This window comes from Scylla paramamosain, chromosome 32, assembly GCF_035594125.1.
Source record: "Scylla paramamosain isolate STU-SP2022 chromosome 32, ASM3559412v1, whole genome shotgun sequence".
Classification (NCBI taxonomy): Eukaryota; Metazoa; Arthropoda; class Malacostraca; order Decapoda; family Portunidae; genus Scylla; species Scylla paramamosain.
The window spans coordinates 1,545,108-1,563,754 of record NC_087182.1 but is presented as its reverse complement, the minus strand read 5'-3'; the positions used below and the strand labels follow the sequence as shown (position 1 = coordinate 1,563,754).

Sequence of the window (18,647 nt, the reverse complement as noted above, 5' to 3'; positions counted from 1 at the left end):
AAGAGAGGAAGATGGGGAAAAATAAACAAAGAAAGAAGGCAATAAGAAGAGAAAAAGGGAGGAGAGAATAAGAAAAGAATAAATAAGTTACGATAAAAAAGAACAGGAAGAAAATAGGAGAAAATAAAGAGAAAGAGAGCAACGAGAGAGAGAGAGAGAGAGAGAGAGAGAGAGAGAGAGAGAGAGAGAGAGAGAGAGAGAGAGAGAGAGAGAGAGAGAGAGAGAGAGAGAGAGAGGTAAGTAGGGTTTGCGGTGGAGGAAGAAAGTATGTGGGAGGATTTGAAACCATATCCATAGAGGAAAGAGAGAGAGAGAGAGAGAGAGAGAGAGGAGAGAGAGAGAGAGAGAGAGAGAGAGAGAGAGAGAGGAGAGAGAGAGAGTAAAAAATAAATATATATGAACCAACACGAGACGCAATATTGAGGTAGGTCTTTCTCTCATCTGTCATCCCACCTCTCTCTCTCTCTCTCTCTCTCTCTCTCTCTCTCTCTCTCTCTCTCTCTCTCTCTCTCTCTCTCTCTACCAGCATGAGTCACACAGCCACCGCACAACCCTCACTGACAAGACGCGGCCCCTCTCCCCTTCCCAGAGCAGGTACTGACCGCTAACCGCATCATGAACCCGCTCGCGACCCTGCCCCGGGTACGCACCGGCCAGAAGTCGCGAACACCCATAAAAGGACCCATCGCGTCTTGATTCGCGACGGAAGCAGCGAGGCGGAGGGCGCGAGTGTTCGAGGGAGTGGCGCTGGGTCTTGATGGGTCTTCCTGGGGTCTTCACTGGGGGATTATTGTGTTTTTCTGGGTCTTGTTGTGGTATTATTGAGTCTTGTTTGGTCTTGTTTTGGTCCTCCTGTTGTATCGCTGGGTCTTCCTCGGGTCTCGCTTAGTTTCGCACACCGTCTGCGTCTCCTTCGGGAATTATCTCATCTCTCTCTCTCTCTCTCTCTCTCTCTCTCTCTCTCTCTCTCTCTCTCTCTCTCTCTCTCTCTCTCTCTTGACAATTTATCGTCACTCTCTTTTCTCGTGCTCTTTCTTTTAATTTTTCTCCCTCTTATCCTTCTCCTTCTTTTGCTCCTAATCCTTCTCGTCTTTCTCCTTCTCACTTCTCTTTTACTTTTCCTCCTCCTCCTTCGACTCTGCCGTCTTATCTCCTTCAGTAGTTGTAAGTGCAGTGTAATCAAATATCCCACGAAGGACGAAAGGATCGCTTGTTATTTGTTATCCTTTGCAATCCTTTCAAATCCTCATCATCATCATCATCATCATCCTACTCTTCCTCCTCCTCCTCTCGTACTGTCCTATCTCCTCGCCAGTTGGAATAAGTTCTCAGAAAGTCTATGTAATCTCTTCTTCTTCCTCCTCCTCTTCTTCCTCCTTCTACTCTTGCAAGTTCCTAAACACTCAAAAAGTCACTATAATCCTCCTCCTCCTCCTCTTCCTCCTCCTCCTCCTACTCCTACTCCTACTCCTACCCGTCCCCCCCCTCTCACCTGATATCCCACATCACCTGCCCCTCCTCCCCATCCTGACAGCCAGCGCCAGTCCGCCGCCTACCCCAAGGGCACGAGGGTCGAGGCATCGTGTCCCCACCGCCCCTAAGCTTGCCAGGACACTCCCCCCGCCCCCCGCTGCCAAGGACCAAAGTAAATGCGGTAAATCGTGGGTGTTTTTCTGCGGCGCCAAATATTTGAGGATATTTCTCGCGTGTTTGTTCTGCTACAGATTGCTAGGTTGTGATGGTGCTCTGTTTTTAGCTGTGTGTGTGTGTGTGTGTGTGTGTGTGTGTGTGTGTTGTAGTTGTTGTCCTTATTTTTCTTCTTCTTCTTCTCCTTCTTCTTCTTCTTCTTCTTTTTTTCTTCTTCTTCTTCTTATTATTATTATTATTGTTATTACTATTATTTAGGGAACATTCTTTTCTTTCTCTTTTTTTTTCCTCAAGGACGCAAGAATGGAATGTAACAGTTTTTTTTTTAATTTACAGTATATCTAAGTGGTTCCTTTTTTCCATGTTTTTTTTTTTTTCATTCTTGTGTATACGATTAAACGTTTATTTATTTCTCTTTTTAATTTACTGATAGAACGGAATAGCAACAAACATGTCCCTGAGTTCCTATCCCACTACACACACACACACACACACACACACACACACACACACACACACACACACACACACACACACCATCATTTAAAACCTCCTTGTCCTGTTCACATCACCTTAACTCAGACTCCCCACCACCACACACACACACACACACACACACACACACACACACACGTGCGAAACATTCCTTACACATCCAGTCAAATCAACGTCAACAGCAGACAAGAGAGGCCAAACTTAGACCATTCCTTCTTCCACCTCCCTCCCTTCACCTCCCTCCCTCTTTCCCTCCGTCCGTCACCCCAGCAGTCACCGCAAGGCCCTCCATCACGTCTACGGCCCCAGGCAGGACGAGACACCCCAGGCACCAGTAAAAGAACCCTAAGGAAGGACAGAAAGGACTCCACAATACTGTTTCTAGGAATACTTATCGCCACCTGTTTCTCCCGCTAGATTACGTAGTGTAGGTGACATGAAGGGATCTGATGGAGGTACTCAAGTGGTATACGGGATGTTACAAGATCGTGGTGTCTTTCCCTGGTCAATTCAGTTTAGAAAGGCGTCTCTCTCTCTCTCTCTCTCTCTCTCTCTCTCTCTCTCTCTCTCTCTCTCTCGTGTGTGTGTGTGAAGAAACATATCCTAATTTGTTTACGAAAGACTAAAGGAGGAAAACAGTTGACATGAGTATAGGAATGAAAATAAATACCCTGGTTTCTTGACAATGCTTTACAGTTACAAGAAGCAGCACTAAGAGGGAGAATAATACCCTAGTCTATTTACAAGGGAGTACAGTATAGGAATAAAAGAAAAAATAAAAGAAGAGTGAATAAATGAGCGAAGGAAACGAAGAAAGAAGGGGAAAAAATATGAAAACAAAGAACAAGAACTGGAACGGAAAGAAGAACAAGAAGGAACTACAACATCGAATGAATAATGAAAAGAAAAGGACAAGAATAATGCTGAAAAAAACGAACAGTGGAAAGAAAAAAAAAGTGGAAACAATAAAAAAATAAGACAATAATAAAACAAATGAAAAATAAAAACATTAGAAAGAAAACGACATACATACGAACAATAGAGATAGAAGAAAAAAGAAAAAAAACAATAATGGAGGAGGATAGAGAAAGAAATCATGAAAAGAGGACAAAAATAAGGAGGAGGAGGAGGAGGAGGAGAAGGAGAAGGAGGAGGAGGAGGACAATAAGGAGGACATCGACCGACGACAAGTACAGGAAAAAGAGGAGGAGAAGGAGGAGGAGGAGGAGGAGGAGGAGAAGGAGGAGAAGTGACCTTTGCCATTACCCTGCTACTTTCTACCTAGTGAGTCTTGCTGTGTCCACTCCTCCTCCTCCTCCTCCTCCTCCTCCTCCTCCTCCTCCTCCTCGTCCTTGCACCTCCTCCACCTCCTCCTTCAGCTCCTTTTCCATCCCTTTTCCTCCTCCTCCTCGTACTCCTGAAGCATTTTGTCTCCTCCATCATTCCCCTCCTCCTCCTCTTCCTCCTCCTCCTCCTCCTCCTTCTCCTCCTCCTCCTCCTCCTCCATCACCGTTGCTGCTTCCCCTCCTAAGTTATATTCCAGGCACCACCCACTCCTTCCTTTGTAATTAACTTTATTTTCTTGTACCTATGTAACTATCTCCTCCTCCTCCTCCTCCTCCTCCTCCTCCTTCTCCTTTTCAACTCCTTCTCCTCCTCTTCTTCACCTTTTTTTTCTACTTCAGCTCCTCCTTCTCCTCCTCCATCTTCTTTTCTTCAACTCCTCCTCTTCCTCCTCCTCCTCTTCCTACTACTACTACTACTACTATTACTACTATTTACTACTACTGCTGCCTCCTCTTCTTCCTCTTCCTCCCTCCCCTCCTTCTACCGTAGCCTTCAGATTAAGGAGCCGAATTATCAGGAGATTAATTAAGAGTCTCGCCGTTCTGTTGAGGCGAGAGGGCGACAGGCGGGTCACGATGCACAACGGGAAACGCAAACAAAAACACGAAGTTACAAGACCATGAACACAACAGATAGACAGACAGACAGGCGCCAACACCCCCCACAACACACACACACACACACACACACACACACACACAGAGGGGAAGGATGGGAGAAAAAGAGTTTTTTTTTTTTTTTATTTAAGAATGTCATATTGATTGTAAATGTTGGTACAGGGTTTAAATGTGTGGTAGATTTTAGAGCGTAGGACAAGGTGAGGTGCTCGGTTTGTTTGGGTTCGGTAAAGAAGGTGTGTAGATGGGGAGTGGTTGTTGGGGTAATGGTGGTGGTGGTGTGGTGGTGGTGGTAGCACAGATACAGGGAAATAAAGATAATGAAGAGAGAGAGAGAGAGAGAGAGAGAGAGAGAGAGAGAGAGAGAGAGAGAGAGAGAGCGAATCAACACCCACCCAACACACAAAACCACAATTTGAAACACTAAACACAAAACAACACCAACTATCGAAGCATACACACACACACACACACACACAACCTGGTCACCCCTTCACTGGGAAACCCTTCACTGCAATGACAAACATGCGAAGAAGAATGTGAAGGAAAACAGCTTTTTACCTGCACGTTTGGACCGGCCTACCTTTACCTGGGCTCATTAGGCAAGCACGTGATGTCCCCTGACCGCTGCTGGGGACGCGAGGCAATCACAACTCCAATAAGATACCGCTGGAGTGATTTGCCGTCCTGTTAATTGGTAGCGGTTCAAAGACTCTCAGCTCAGCACTCTATTTACCTTTACAGTTCGATGAGTTAATGAGAGAGAGAGAGACGGGAGAGCTGGGAGAGAGGGAGAGTGCTATTACCTGTTACTCTCTTTACGCTGGGTCCAAGGGGAAGGTCTCAAGTGATAGACTGATAATGGTGTTTTGGGAAATACGGTGATCGTTCTGTATTGGGTTCATGTTCGGGGGACGGTAATAGCGGGAGTTCTGAGGTATGGTATCAGGAGCATCTGTGGCGCCTTATCTGATTGGCGTATGTCATGTTCGGAGATGAAATGATGATGGTGGTTTGGAGGTAATGGCAATGCAAGTATGCCCCGTGCTCTTAAACGCGCTGTTCCCCCCATTAGCGTTGTTTTCAAAGGCCACGGAGATGATTGGTCAACTTCTCATGAGTGTTATTTTTTTTTTTTTCATTTGGTGGTACAGTACGCAATACCTGGAAACACGTAAACACTTTTGAAAACTAATAAACTTTCACTAGAGCCCCTTAAACTATCACTGGAATAATGAAAATTACTCTTGAAAACCCCAATAATTCGCTACAACCACTTGAACTACCACTTGAGTCATGAAAGCACCCTTGAAAGCTCCAGTAACTTCCACCAGGGACTTAAACTACCACTTGAATCATGAAACACACCTTTGAAAACTCCAATAACTTACACTACAAGCCTTACACTATCACTGGAGTCATGAAAGCACCCTTGAAAACTTTAGTAGTTCACAATAAACTCTTAAACTTGAGTCATGAAAGCACCCTTAAAAACTCCAGTAACTTTCACCAGAGCCTCTCACAAAAAGTCGAGCCTTCACGACGAAACATTTAGGAACACAAACCCACGAATTTCCTCATTAGACCATTTCGTGTTTCCCTGATTCCTTTCTGCAAGTAATAAACAGTTATCAGGACAATCAACAGTACAATTACCCTTTACAACACGTACCATTTGCTTCTCATTCCCTTTATTTATTTTTTTTTTTTTTTGCAAGGTAGAGTCAATTCTAACTTCAATTCCTGTACTGTCCTAATGCATGTATAATTTTCGTAGCGCCAAAAGAGAGAGAGAGAGAGAGAGAGAGAGAGAGAGAGAGAGAGAGAGAGAGAGAGAGAGAGAGAGAGAGAGAGACCAATGTGGGACTTTTAAGAACTGGTCCCTTCGCTCTGTCTCATCCTCCCTCAAGCAAATGGTAACTAGACAAGACCCCAGCACTTCTCAGCCCGCCACCTCATTCCACGGATGGGATTAAGCTCCGTCGCAGTGATATTGGGAGCTCTCTTCATGCTGTGTACCTTGCCGGGGCTTCTATGTGTGTCAGTTGTGCGTGTGTGTGTGTGTGTGTGTGATGTTGGGTGTTTCGAAATGGGTGCTGTTTATGAAGGGTGTTGGAATGAAGTGTGGTGGTGGTGGTGGTGATGGTAGTAGTAGTAGTAGTAGTAGTAGTAGTAGTAGTAGTAGTAGTAGTAGTAGTAGTAGTAGTGTTATCATTATTATCCTCATTAACTATAGCATCATTATTATGTATGTTATTATACTAGTTGTTTCACCAAAACCATCGTGAAGTAATCCTCGTATACAAACCCAAAAACAAATCAATAAAGAAAGAAATAAACAAGTAAACAAACAGAACAGTCACCTTAAAAAGATCACATCTATAAAAAAAAAATCATCCCACTACTTTTTTTTTTTTTCCTTCTTCCTTTTTTTTTATTGTTAATGAGAAAGCGAGTACGTTCGTAGCCCCTGACACCACCACCACCACAACCCCCACCACCTGTCTGCGTCTCCTGCTTCTCTCTTACTCGCAGCTGACGATTTGCACTTAGCGAGGCGCTGAGCTGCCTGGGGCCCAGCCATGCATTATCCGGGAGGAGGAGGAGGAGGAGGAGGAGGAGGAGGAGGAGGAGGAGAAGGAGGAGGAGATTTGGAGACAGAAGAGTCGTAAGAGAGGTTGATGAGAAGGAAGAAAGAGGAGGTCTGAATATAGGAAGAGGAGGAGGAGGAGGTTTCAAGGAGGGAGGATGAAGAGGAAGAGCAAAAGAGGAAGAAGGAAGTTTTACAGGTAGGAAAAGGGAGAAAAAAAGAGAAAAGAGGAAAGAGGAGATTTGAAAGCACAAGAAAGGCGGAAGAAGCAGAAGATGAAGAAGAAGAAGAAGAAGAAGAAGATAATAAGTGTAGAGATAAAATGAAAGGAGACCAATCAGAAAGAAAAAAAAAAAAGGCATTAATTCAGAGACAAAAACGTAGAACAGAACAATGAAATAAAAGCTAAGAGATGAAGGAGAAAGAAAAGGGAGGAAAGTTAGCGATAAAGACGAAGAAGAAAGAAAGTTGAGTTAGGAGAATTGCGTAATGATCAGTTATCTGGCTGGTCCCTTCATTGCTGGCACGCAGACTCCATGACTCCCTTATCGCGGCAGTGAACGAGGCGAGGACACACACACACACACACACACACACACACACACACACAGGGACTATATTCTAAAACACTTCAGCGCTGCACCTTCACTATATTTCAAAGGCTCTAGTTAATGTTACACTGTTTTTTAAGGGTGCTTTCTACGATTCCAGTGACAGATTAACAAGATTTATGCATTATTGATAGGAGAAATAGTCTTGAGAACCAGGCTAATCATCTCTGTGGCCTTTGAAAATAGTCATGGTGAGAGAGCAAGGCGTTTCTGAATACAAGCCACGCACACACACACACACACACACACACACACACACACACACACACACACACACACACACACACACACACACACACACACAGCGCTTCCACCTGCATTTCTTCCAAGCACATAAAAAGTTAGGTTAAGACATTTATCTTTAAATTATTCAGCGCCATTAAGACAAAAATCTGAAGAATGCGACTCTCTCTCTCTCTCTCTCTCTCTCTCTCTCTCTCTCTCTCTCTCTCTCTCTCTCTCTCTCTCTCTCTCTCTCTCTCTGGACAAGACAAAAACCCGCCTCCCTCTCTCAGCTACACTGCAAGTCTTCGCCAACCACCGGAGTTGTCCTGACGACGCGAGGCACACGAGTCACCGAGGGATCAAGTTCTTTGGAAGGTAACTGTGTGCTGTTCATAATACCAACCCTCCCCTCCCCCCCGTGAAGGCTGCAGCGGACCCCGGACCCCCCCCTCCCCAGTACTTATGAGGCTCCACAAGACACTACTTCTCAGCTTAATCCTTTTCACTACGGCATGCAGTGATTTTAAGAGGAAAATCTCCAGACCTAACTTGTCTCAGCTCCCGCATCCAGCTACGCCAACATTCCTATTGCTACATTTCACCTACACGTTCCTCGCACTTAAGTTTACGAATAAAAACATATATCGGTGCTTAACACAATCCGCAGCACTAAAATCAAGATATGAACTCTTTAATAGAATCTACAAAATGGAAGGGGATAGAAAAGATTCGATTTTGCATTTTCTAGCCAGTTTAACGTTTGGAGATGGCTGTGAGACTAGAAGAAACGTATCAAAGGGAGTATAGATTAAGAAAAGATGTGTTAGTAGCGGTGAAACGTTAAAATCCCTATTCAGTATCAAAGAAGTCGAAAAAGTGTCTTGATAGCTAACCTAACCTTACCTTACCTAACCTAACCTAAATTAAACTATCCTAACTTAACCCTAACTTAACCTAACCTAACCTAACTTAAACTATCCTAACCTAACCTAACCTTGTTTTGCAGCGACAGGTCAAAGAAGGTACTTTATAACGGTGGGTAGGTAAGTCAAGTCACGAACAGGTAAATACAGGTAGGTTCCCGTCCCGTTGTGATGAAAGGTGCTCGTAATGAACCCGTATCATTATATTGGTGTATGTTTCTCACTTTGTTGATGTAAGATTAAGTAAAGTCCCACCTGATATGTAAAAAGGGTGTGGTCTCTCTCTCTCTCTCTCTCTCTCTCTCTCTCTCTCTCTCTCTCTCTCTCTCTCTCTCTCTCTCTCTCTCTCTCTCTCTCTCTCTTGCACTGTCCCATCAAATTTATTACCCAGTTTGTTTGTTTTTATATCTATCTATCTATATTTATCTATCCAAGTTATTCCAGATTATATACTTCCATGCGTCTCTCTCTCTCTCTCTCTCTCTCTCTCTCTCTCTCTCTCTCTCTCTCTCTCTCTCTCTCTCTCTCTCTCTCTCTCTCTCTCTCTCTCTCTCTCAAGGACGTAGCGCAAGAGAATTGAGAAACTTGAGAAACTGCAGTCAGGTTCTCGCTTCCTTCTGTCAGGCAGCCTCCATACATCTTCCCTCATTCCTTCAGCTGCCCTCGCCTTCTGTCTGCCTCACGCCATAACTCAAGTGCCTAGATTATACCCACGATTACTCCCATGACGTACTGCAGCCCTCGTGCCCGCGTGTCAGTGCTTTTAAGAGGAGTAAACGTAAGAATCTCAGTGTTAATGTTTTGTTACCGCGTCCCATCTGACCATAAGGCATCCGAGTGTGTATCTCAAGACCGTATTATGAAAGATTTCCGCACCGCACCTCCGTTACTTTCAAAAGGTTTTACTATTTGAAGTTACTGTACGCGGATGGGTTTTTAAGGGTTTTCTACGGTTCTAGTGACAAGATTTCTACATTATTAACAGGGTAACCACTCTTGTAAACCCTGACTAATCGTCTCTGTGGCTTGTGAAAACAGTCGTGGTGAGATGGCAAAGCGTCTCACAATACGGGCCTTTTTAAATAAGTTACACGAGTTTTTAAGGGTGTTTTTAAGCTTCTAGTGACAGATTAAGAAGATTTTTATGCTATTAACTGGAGGAACACTCTTGAGAAGCCGGATAATCATCTCTGTGGTCTTGGAAAATGGTCTTGGTGAGAGAGCAAAGCGTTTCAGAACATAGGATCCACACCCCCTCTAGCGGCGGGAGTCTGCAACAGCCCAAACTTAACCTACCCTGACCTACTCCGCTTACAGTTATGCAATCCTCGTCCGCTGGGTGCTGAGAGATATGCAGTAATTGTGCCTATTGTAAAGAAAGTTAAGTGGTGCATTACAGTATATTAAAGCTCGTATTGTTCAAGATTAAATTAACTCTGCCAGTGTGTTAAGTGTACTTGAATCCATTATTTATGATGGGTATTCTTAAAAGCACTGAAGAATGAAAGTTATCTACATGAAAGAAAACTATCATAAAAAAAGAACAGAGACGAAAAAAAAATAGGAGAGTCAGTTATTTTAAAATATGCTGAATAAAAACGAGTGCTATCTAGAAGCAAGTGAGGAAGGATGGATGTTTAAAAAAAAAAAGCAAAGAATGAAAGCTATCTAAACGAAAGAAAATTTATAATAGAAAAGAACACAGAAAAAAAGAAGAGTGAGTTGTTTTAAAATACAATGAAAAAAAAAAAACGAACGCTATCTAGAAGCAAGGAAACTGATAATAAAGAAAAGGACGCAAAGAAAAAAATAACAAGTAGAATAATCAGAAATAATTGCCAGGGAAGGAGGGACGAGAGACACAACTCAAGAAAGCGATATCATTTTTTCAAGGGACGTTTTTCAAGAGATGCGAGGCGAGGAGGAAAAAAAAAGTATACAGCACCAACAAGCGGCTGAAGTGGCTCGAGTTTCGCCTTCTGCTTCTCTCCTTCCCCTCCTCCCTCACTCCTTCTGCTCCTCGTCTCCTGCAGGGAAGCGAGGCATTTCCTGAAGACTCTCTACCCAACGTCTATTTATCTCACTCAATTGTTCTACTAGCTAACCTAACTTAACCTAATTCAATCCAGCACGCAGGCATTTATCTATCACTCATTCTATTTATCTACTTATCTATCACTCAGCCAGCTACTTTAACCTAACCTAACCTAGTACTTATTTATCTCTTACTCGATCACTCTGCTCTCATAACCTAACCTAGCAATTCATTTCTCTGCTAGCTACCCTACCCTAACCCAATCTAGCACCCAAGCATGTGTTTGTTACTCATTCTTCTGCTAGCTATCCTAACTTAACCTAATCTAACAGCCAACGTTTTATGAAGATTATCTATCACCCATTTATTTATCACTCATTCCTCTTTTAGCTAACCTGACCTAACCTAACCCTGCAAAGAGCACCCAACATCCATTGATATATCCGTCACTCCTCTGGTCGCTAACCTAACTTAACCTAATCTAATCTAACATCCTGTATTCATTTATCCATCTCTCTCCCTGCCAACTAAGCTAACCTAACTTAATCTAACCTAACTTAACCTAACCTAACTTAATCTACACTAACCTAACCTAACCTAACTTAAATTAGGCTAATCTAGTATCCAGTATCCATTTATCCATCTCCCTGCCAACTAACCAAACCAAACTACCTAACTTAACCTAACCCAACTTAACTTAACCTAACCTAACTTAATCTAGCCTAACCTAACCTAACCTAACCTAACCTAACCTAACCTAACCTAACCTAACCTAACCTAACTTAATCTAGCCTAACCTAACCTAACCTAACCTAACCTAACCTAACCTAACTTGATCTAGCCTAACCTAACCTAACCTAACCCAGACGTTTATTGATACCGTCATTTAAATATTCCTTCCTTTTCCCTTTCCTCTATATGTACTTTTCGCTATAATATTTTACTCTCTCTCTCTCTCTCTCTCTCTCTCTCTCTCTCTCTCTCTCTCTCTCTCTCTCTCTCTCTCTCTCTCTCTCTCTCTCTCTCTCTCTCTCACTTCGGCACAATCATCCACTTGAGAACTCGAGTGGACAAGGCTCACGGCTCGCCACCACAAGCTCTCGCCGGATTGAGATTTACACAGCAAGGCGCAAACCAGGCAGCTTGTCAACGCGCAACCTTTGGTCCCTACATGCGCATCCTTGGAAGTGATGGTGGTGGTGGTGGTGGTGGTGGTGGTGGGAAGAACAAGATCAAAAATAACAAGAACAAGAAGAACAGTAACAGGATCAAGAAGAACAAGAACAATAAAGAAAAAAAATAAAAGATATCTTGAAAAGTAAAAGGAAGGAAAAACAAAACAGGAGGGAGACGAGCAGGAACAAGATCAAGAATAAGAAAAACAAGAAGGAGGACAACAAGAACAGGAATAATAAAGGAGAAATAAAAAAAAAAAAAACGTACAAGCAAGACTAGATATTTTGAATAGTGAAAGGACAGAGAAATAAAAAGAGTATCTAAAGAAAATAAAAATATAAATGTATACCAACACGTAATTAACAAAACATAAAACAAAATCAAGAAGACAAAAAAACACAAAACAAATAAAAAAAAATAAGAAGCAAGAAGAAAACAGCAAAGAAAACACTTCAAGTACTAAAGCACACACACACACACACACACACACACACACACACACACAAATCAAACCTCACCTAACAAAACAAAACAAAACAAAACAAGAAAAAAGAAACGAAAATACACACAAAAAGAAAGAAACAAGAAAAGAAACGAAACACACACACACACACACACACACACACACACACACACACACACACACACACACACACACACACATACACACTAAAAAATCCTACCAGGAACGCTTGACACACGAGGGAAAACACATGATCATTTAGAGGTGAATTTCTGAACCTGGGGAGTCCGAGAAGGGTCGTGACCTCCGCCCACCTACCTGATAAGAGAGGAAGGAGGCGGGCCATGGCGACTCTATGCCCGGCGTCCTCTCACGCTCCTCCCAAGTTGGTCACGATGCCGCCCCTCCTCACGCGCCGCTGCTACGCTCTCATACGCTCCCTTCCTCCGTCCCGTTCAGTCCCAGCAGTCCAGGAATGTCTCGTGTCTTCTTCCTCTTCCTCTTCCTCGCCCGGTGTTGGAAATTCTCAGATTAACATTGTTTTTCTTGGTTTTGTTATGTTGTTGTTGTTTTTTTCGAAGTCAGTTACGTGCACTGTTTATTTTTTTTTTATTTCTCGTCACTTATGGTTCGTTTTTTCTCTCTTTCTCATTTGTTCGTTCACGTGTTTTCGTCCATCACGCTTCGATATTTTTTTTCACAGTTTTCTTAATCTGTCACTTTCCTATCACAAAAGTCTACGTTAGGGACACTCCGTCATCCAGGAGATTCTGTCGGAGAGCTCCCTTGCCCTCCGTATTATCTGTACCGATGCAAACAGCTGCGTGAAACCGGTTCTCTTATATTTAATTACCAAGGGACGGCCAGAAAAACCACTTGAGGGGATAATGTCAGGCAGAAATGCTTGCACTCACTCGCTATACACGCCTCGATCCAGCTGAGGGAATACTGGCCACTTCCACGCCCATGCTCGCCCGCCCATGCTCGCCCGCCCTCCGCAGTGCTACTCCTTTTTCTAAACCCCTTTTTTGCTTTCCCCGACGCACTCACCTCCGTCCTTGCCTCTCGTCTGCTTCCTCTGACCTATACGCAAGTTTTTACCCAATCACAAGTATGCTAAGAGGCAGAAAAAACGTAAAAATCGCCTCTAATGTCAGCTTCCGTGTGGTTCAAAGTGCGATATGCGTGAACATGAGTCTTGATGAGGTGCTGGAATGCATGCACGGTGCTAGAAGGTTGTGATGGTAAGTCCTCTCTCTCTCTCTCTCTCTCTCTCTCTCTCTCTCTCTCTCTCTCTCTCTCTCTCTTAGACGGGGGAGGCAGGGAGAGAAGGGTCGAGGAGGGGGAGATGGAGAAAGGGGTTGAATAAGAGAAAGTGGGTGTGTCCGAGTTATATTGGAGACAATAATGCGGGCATCTAAATTTACAAGCTTGCTGACCACTCACCACCTCCGACATACATTAAGCCACACGAGGAAAAAAAAAGGACATACATCGCAGGAAATTCGCAGTTACACTAGACACAACCCAGTATTCTTAACCTCAAGGGACAGGATCGGGTAAGCGTGTCTGCAGTGAGCTAACTCCTATGGGGATGAGGGAAGGCGCGGCGCGGTGACCTAGGGGAACTGAAACCTCGATATCCCCCCCTCCCGCAGTCTGGCCCTGAACGCAGTCGTATCTCGTCATCATTAGTGTTAATTCTGCAAGACACGACAGATACAGAGGTAGTAATTGGCAGCGGCGTTCCTGTGACACCGTGTCGGGAGCGTGTGCGAGGGTGGCCTGCTGGAGGGCGCGGCAGTGGACCATGCTCTGAAACACTTCTGCGCCGCACCTCCACTACACTCAAAAGGCTCTACGTAGTTGAAGTTACAAGGGTTTTTAAAGATGCTTTTATGGTTCTAGTGACGGCTTAACAATATTTTTACATTATTAACTGGAGAAGCACTCTTGAGAACCCGGCTAATCATCTCTGTGACCTTGGAAGATAGTCGTGGTGAGAGAGCAAAGCGTCTCTGAATAATGGACAATGTCACTACGAGAGGAGGAGAGGAGGGCGCGGCAGCAAGAGGCACGCGTGGTGTTTGCTGTAGCGGCGGTGAGGATACGTGTGTTTTGTTTACAGGTAGCGAGTGTGCTGGGGGTGCAAGGCCAGGCTAGACGTGCGCACCCTGCCTAATGGCTCATACACGATCGAATCCCACAGAGGCCAAGAACCAGGTCAAGGCAAACCCGTGGCTGCCTCATCGGCGGCAGTAGGCTGAGGGCTGAGGCTCCCCAGCGTGGTGCAAGGCTGCAGGCTGCTACCACCACCACCACCGCCGCCGCCGCGACCAGGCTGAGGTGTCCACGCCGCACACACCGGACCCTCGCCTGCTCCTTTGTGGCGCCTCAGCTTTACGAGTCATGCAGGGCAGCAGCTCACAAGTGCACCATTGAGCGGGCCGCGTCTCACCGTCAAAAGAAATGTCTGTCTCATAGTAAGAGCCACAAGGTGTTCCCTGCGCAGACCCTGGCTCTCTACAAGGTTTCTTTTATGTGCCTTGATGCACGAGCGAGTCCCCGAGGGCCAATGCAGAGTCTATTAAACGCCAAGCAGAGTTACAACCACTCCCACGGCGAGATTAACTGCCAGATACCCCGCCATGACTCGCCCACATCACCCTGCATCCACAAAAACCCTCGGAGACACATGAAGACGTTGACTTTACAGGCAATTAAAGCTATCATTAACGGGATGTGAACGACACGATGATAAGCGCTCCAACTCCCTCCAGGCTCGCCCCGCTACCCATAAATTAATACAGAGGGTCGTGTGTCGGCGGCCGCTACCCCCCGCTGGTCCAGGCTGAGCGAAACGCCACCCCGGGAGTCTGAGAAACGTCCCTCTAGTTAATGCCATTGTTATTAATTAGAATGACGGTGAGATGACGTTACGATGTTGGTCCGCGCCGCTAAACGAACGGAGCTTTACTGGAGGGAACTAACGGGAAGGGATTTGAGCTAAGCAGTGATGGATTCAAGGAGAACGAGAGGTTAGTGTTGTGTTGATGCGGTTTAGTACTCGAGCGAAGCATAAATTAGACTATGAAAGCAAATATAAGCCATTGAGCCGCGCAACGCTCGTGGGGATAAATGTGGATGGGAGGGAAGATAAAGACGAACAAGTGATGTTACATGTGAAGCGGACAACTCTTGACACACACACACACACACACACACACACACACACACAGAGAGAGAGAGAGAGAGAGAGAGGAGAGGGATGTAGGAAGGTAAACACCCAGAAAATCATCCAAAACAGATAACCTAGGAGGAGGAGGAGGAGGAGGAGGAGGAGGAGGAGGAGGAGGAGGAGGAAGAAGAAGAAAAAGAAGAGGAAGAGGAGGAGGGGAGTTTTACACACACACACACACACACACACACACACACACACACACACACACACACACACACACACATACATACACGCACACACACACACACACACACACACACACATACACGCACACACACACACGCACACACACGCACACACACGCACACACACACGAAGGGTAATGGGGCCACGGACCTAAAGAGGCAGCCAAAGACCAGTAGCTGTGTGGGAGAGTTTTACCATCTGCGCCCTGGTGGCCGTCACTGCTCTCCGCCTCCTCCCGCAGCTCAAACTTCGGCCCCACACCTCCTCTCCTCCTCCTCCTCCTCTTCCTCCTCTTCCACCCCTCTACTCTTCTTCCTACTCCACCTCCTCTCCTCCTCCTCACAGCTCAAACTTCAGCTGCTCATCTCCTCTCCTCTTCTTCCTCCTCCTCGTGATCCTCCCCTCACAACTCTCAATTTCTCAAAGGGTGAGGTTACTTTGCTTATGAGATTTGAAGAAAAGCATTACTGATTAGGAAAAAATTACATACTGGTTTATAATGCATAAGAATGATTAAAAAGATAATAACTGATCGAAAAGGTGTTGTTTTATTAATTTCTGCGAAAGTTGAAGTTACTTTGCTGACGAGATTTGGAAAGAAACGTGACTGACAGGGAGAATTAAGTGATATATTCGTTTATTTATTTTTTTATGAAAGTTTTAACGTAATTCTGCGTATGAGAGAATGAACTGGATTGCGGACTAATTTTTTTTATATACGAGAAGGTTTTATTGATTCAGTGATGGGATTTTGTTATTATTGTGGTGTAGTTTACGATTTCTAGTTAATGTACGAGTATGAGCAGTACTCGTCTCAAAATGGAAGCTGTTAGCCACGCGACTCAGTTTAGATATATAACAATGAACTGACTTTGCTTCTTCGTTCATTTAATAATTCCAAACACATTTTTTATCCAACGATTTTAAAAATATGTAATTATTTTCATTCCTTCCCTTCACACCACACGTTCTTTTTTTTTTTTTATCCAAATTACGTGTGAGATATTTTCTGCCTCCACTACAATGAAAATAAACTGGACAGTCTTATTTTTCTTTTTTTTCCTTTCTTTTTTGACTCTTAACTCTTCACGTCTGACAAAAGTTAACTCTTCCCACGATCATCCTCAGCAGAGAGAGAGAGAGAGAGAGAGAGAGAGAGAGGTCAGTTTCTTCCACACTAATCATATGTTGCTCTTTTAATTCATGACACGCACCTCGAATTACACATCCACTTTTTTTCGCTCCCAATTATCCACCAGTGATGAGAAAGAATAATTGATCCTCTTTTTTCCCCTCCCTCTCCAGCTCATCCAAATAAACTCTCGATATTTAATAATGAGGCTTGTTGACGCATAGGATATTACGTATGAACTGAACTTTCACCCTCGCACGTACGTAGTATAACACACACACACACACACACACACACACACACGCAGAGTCTTCCGTTGACACCCTTTACAAGATGCCTCGTCATGTCAAATCTACACATGCACGTAAAACTCTCTCTCTCTCTCTCTCTCTCTCTCTCTGGTAAAAAGTAAGAGCAAAGCACGCACAACACTAAGCGCCCTAGGTCACCACAGGGCGGGAGGAGCAGAGGACAGGGCAGCGTGACGACTCCCGCCCTGCCTCGGCTGACTGAGGTTATCACATGAGCCCCCACGGAGCCGCCTCCTGAGCGCTCATTAATTTCTACTTCCTTGACGTGGCGGTGGACGCAGGGCTTTGACATTCCACTGCTCCCTCTGGCTAAGCTAACTAACTAGCGTGGTGTTTGTTTGTGTTTGGGGTGCGTGGCTCGATGTGTGTGGTGTTGTGTTAGGATGGGTTGTGTGTACGTGTGTGTGTGTGTGTGTGTGTTTAAATGCTGGTACATTCCTGCCGTGTCATTGAATCTGCTCACGAGGGCGTGACACACACAATCCAGCCGTGCATTATTTATGGCTTTCGTCAGGTCGCCTTCACTTGCTGTACGAGTACCTAATTCATTCCCACCACGCATTGAAGGACAACACCAGGTTAAGCCAGCAAAACCTTCAGGTAGAGACGCACGACAGTTATATTTACCTCTTATCTTTTTCTCCCCCTTTCTCTCACTCGTGACATTTCAGCTTGAAGTAAAATACAGCTTTTCTTCTTTCTATATCGCACATCCACAAGCGCTGTACTGTCGCCGCTACACCAATAACACTAGCACACAACCACCACTCGGCAACACCAGCACGGTAATACGGCAGAGGCAGGAGACGGTGGTGGCTTGACCTTACGCCACCGCCACGCTCAGTCACACTGCAGGCGAGCTGGGCCACCGACGTCCCTACCTTCTCTCCGCCGCTGCCCCGCACACACTGACTGGACCGCCGCGTGCCCCCGCCAGCCAGACCCTATTCTCCTACTCCCACTGCTGCCCGCCCCCGCTGCCCTCATGACCCACACGTTATCCCCCCTCCCTTCACCCATCCCACCCACTCTTACTTCCCATGCCACCTCACGCAACTCAATGCGAGTGTTCTATACGTGATATCTGAGTGATTGATACATTGGTAGTTGCTGCTAAACCTGAGATAAGATGCCACGTCACCTCTTGAACACAGAAATGTAAAGAAGAGTGCCCCCCAAAAAAAAAGTATGGAAGTGAAACTAAAATAATGTCGAAAAATTATATGAAGTTGTCACTTCGGTTGGAGATAAGACAATACAATACCTCAGAAATATAAAACTAAGAAAAATACAGCCAGATGGAGTTGAAACTAGAATATTGCCGAAAAAAATATATAGAGAACTTTAAATCCAAAGAAAGTTGCTTGAAAGACATAAGATAATACATGACCTTAGAAAGACAAAACTAACCAGAAAAACGCAAAAAAATGAGTCTCAAAATATAATACTATTGTAAAGATTTGGAAACACCGCCAGCAAGAACCAGCAGATGACTGTCTATCTGAAGAGCAACCCTCGGCGCAAGTCAAAGACCACCTTGATCTAACCATTGAGACTTGCTAAAGGAAACGGTGGCCCAGAGAAGCAGCACAGAAACGTAAATAGTGAGGTATTGTGTTTTATGCTTTTTTTTTTCTTCTTTTACCCC

The 18,647-nt window shown here is 44.7% G+C and overlaps 1 long non-coding RNA gene across 2 annotated transcripts in view; it reads right to left on the bottom strand.

Moving 5' to 3' along the window:
* LOC135089003 (uncharacterized) overlaps positions 1 to 17,947 on the bottom strand; it is a 21,512-nt gene extending 3,565 nt beyond the window's left edge. Inside the window, exons 1-2 of one of the 2 annotated variants that reach the window (XR_010261358.1) lie at positions 17,881 to 17,947; positions 12,448 to 12,931 (exon numbers count right to left, since the gene is read on the bottom strand). This is a non-coding gene — a long non-coding RNA (uncharacterized LOC135089003). The other variant, XR_010261359.1, reaches the window with a different exon arrangement.
* Positions 17,948 to 18,647: the final 700 nt, after the last annotated feature.